Raw genomic sequence first — 3511 nt, 5'->3', positions numbered from 1 at the left:
AAAAAGCCAAGACAATCCTGATTATGAGAATGGCTACAATGTAACAAATTACTTTTGGATAGGGCCATTTAGTATGCATTTTATAATAATACTTATTGCAGTAGAATAGCTTAATACATTTCTGAGATGTTAATGTCTTTAACAAATGAAGCAAAACATGTCACACCAAAGTGCATCTTTTATGGCACATAAAAAAATAGTAATGCATTATGTATCGGTTCAATAAACCACATTACAATTAAAGGTATACAGTCACCTGTAATCTAAATATGCCCATATATGGTCAAAGGGGCGTTCTTTGGTATTCAAAATGCCCATGTGAGGGCGCTGTTTTTAAAAAGCGGCCACCCGCTTAAAATCTGTGATTGGTTAGATTTTCTCTTTCCATGGTAACTGTGGCAAAATTGGAACAGGTGACAGTATACCTTTAAGGTAGAGTGTGCCTCAGGGACAGACTTTTGAGTTTTTACAATTTTTGACTGGTCTACCACTTGTAGGGGCTCATTTTGAAGCTCTTGGAGTGAATGGAAGTTTGATATTCTCAGTTTTGGGAAAATTTTATTTTTTTACAGAGTTAATAACACAGGATGGTGGCCATTTTGAATTTCAAATACCAGAAAATATGAAGTTATTTGTTTCTCGAGTATCAAACTTTGCACCCCCAATTTTTATTCTTGATTTGTAAGGCGATTAATATCTGGAAGTATGGTTGAATAAATTTAGTTTAAGTAAAAGTTTAAGTCCTTTAATTAAAAGACACATACCACCTTAATGCTACTATGTATCTGTTTGATAATGGATTTGTTACCATTCTCACGTACTTCGATTTACATTAGCTGTGACAGCCTTTTTCTTTATGTTTGCTCAAAAGCATTACACGTAAATACATGTACATGGAAAAACGAAGACTGCTTTTTGCTCGTCAGAAAATGTCAATATCTGTATGATCACATGTTCATAAACAGTGAATTCATCATCATATCATGCTGCATGTCAGAGCATGTAAACATTCCTGTTTTGAAGTCTTTCATTTCAGTAGTTGGATCTTGGAAGCTGAAAACAATAGATACTGCTTCACCACATGAATTTTTTCAGAGACCTAGGATGAAAAACAAACCTTTTATCACAGTTCCTCTATCACATGGAGGGGTCGTGTTTTTACTTTTTTGACCAAAGAAACTTTTACTATTTGCTGGCAACATGAGAATTTCATCACTCTAATATTTTCTTTTCTTTTGCCAACAAAACATTTATATTTTATGATTCATGTGCCAATATCATAGTTTTATATTTCTATTGTTCAATGATATGTCACCTGACATTACTGATATTGTACAAGCATAACCTGGTACATTGATGCTTGGATCATACAACTGAAAATAATGACATTTCAATATTCACCCGACCACATCAGAATGATCTATCATCCATCCGCACACATTTGAATGTTTCATTTTTCATTTGTCAACAAAGCAACAGTTCATTATCCAATGCACACCGTATCACATATAAATAATGCGCTATTCATTTTCAGTATCTCCTTATCAGTAAGCCTGTCGGTTCTGGACATGCAGAAGACACATCAGTACACGCAAACCTCACGATGAAAAGGATATTCACTCTGTACAAATATTGCACATTTAATACTCGGTATCTAATGTCACCTACAATGGTAAATGCTAGCTTTGAAGCTTGAAGTCATGATTATGTGAAACATTCAGGCAGAGCTCATGCAATATTTAAATATCACGATACACGGCATGGTGCTTATGAGAGTTATATTGATGATGCCTGTGCCAAAGGCAAGAGTGTCATCAATATCGGTATTACCATCATGAGTACCAGCCCCAGGGCATTGACAACAAATCATAATCTTGCCCTTATCATATGTCATTAGTTTTAAACTTTTACCTTCAAACCTTAGAATGTTGTCACAGCAGTTGAGAATCACCAATCATGAAATCAATTTCCTGATTACAGTAAAGCTGAAATTGCTGTGTGAACAAATTCTACACACACAGACTTTGTTGTCGTCTTGCCTACTTTCTGTCCAATTGTACTGGAGTACAGTCTGATTTAGCTGGATTTAACTGAGCAGTCCCTTTTACAAGTATTAAAGCTAGAGCTTTCACAAAAACATATGTAACCAGTGCAAAGACATTTGTTTTACACTAAGTCAAATGTGTCCCCAGTGGGTAATGTCACCACACTGCGGGGTGAGGGTCCAATCAACCATGTTTATACATCACTATTTTGTATATACCACATGACTACATCTCAGCCAATCACAATAACTTGATTACATATGAGGTGTGAGGAGCACACTTTATACCAAATGAACAATCAAAATTTGTCATCTATTGATATGAAAAGTTTCAAAACCATGCCACTACTAGGAGTGGTTCCAAATAAATCACTTACACTGTTCTACTGAAAATTTTAGGAATTCTTGTTCATTGTATCATTAAGCATATAACTTTATCACAACTACAAGCAAACAATTGCTGTCCTAGAATTATTCACATAATGCAGACAAATTTTGTTTTTGGTGTGTTGATATGGGATAATGGCAACAGTAAAAACATAGAATCGTATATAGTAATTCTTTATCCTGAAAATTTTATTAATATTTTTCTTTTTCTTCTTGACTATGAAATTTGATGAAAACTGTAAAAGTTCAGTATATATAAGGACAAAGACAAAATGTCAAAAACGTCAAGGAGGGAAATGATATGATCTTCTTTAAAATGATGACTTTTATTATCATTGAGAATCTTAATGGGATTGTATTCCATTTGAATTGGAAACAGACAGAGCACAGAGACACATATTAAAATTCTGTATTATGATTTGAACACAGCTGTTTTAAGTATCTCTTGGGAAAAATAATAATAACAGTTTATATCCTATTTGAGAGAGCTACTTTTATAAGTTGGGAGGCAGTTAAAAAAATTTTCATTCAATCCGTCAAACGTAGTTTGTTCCATTATCTATTAATACAGTTTATGACAAATTCTCTCACAGTTCACAATGTGAGGTACAAACATTACATGTTGAGGCCATGCATATCTCTCAAGTTAAAACTTTAAACATTCATGTATTCTGTAATGGAGGAACTTCTCTATTTTATTTGAAATAAAGATTAAAGCTGCAAAGCTTTGACAAGAGAAATTCAAAACCGCTTCCATATTCTCAATACTCATTCTGGAAGGCAAAAAATAACATTTCGATTTTAAAAAATGAAAAGATTGAAACAGTAATTTTCCATACAAGTTTTAAAATGAATCTGCACAGCAAAGAATTGTAAGATTTTGAGATTCTTTTGTGAATTTGTGTCCGGTAAGGCCATAAATACGGTGATTCTGGCTTTTATTTGCAGAAAAAGTCCCTAATCTTCATAACAAGGCATCTACAACAGGTGCCCCCAGAAGTTTCCAGTGTAAATGTCTTCAAAACAACTTCAACTATACAATATCTCAGTACTTCTCCAAATACTAGTCTACTTCTAGTA

This window comes from Ptychodera flava, chromosome 11, assembly GCF_041260155.1.
Source record: "Ptychodera flava strain L36383 chromosome 11, AS_Pfla_20210202, whole genome shotgun sequence".
Classification (NCBI taxonomy): Eukaryota; Metazoa; Hemichordata; class Enteropneusta; family Ptychoderidae; genus Ptychodera; species Ptychodera flava.
This window is presented reverse-complemented; position numbering follows the sequence as displayed.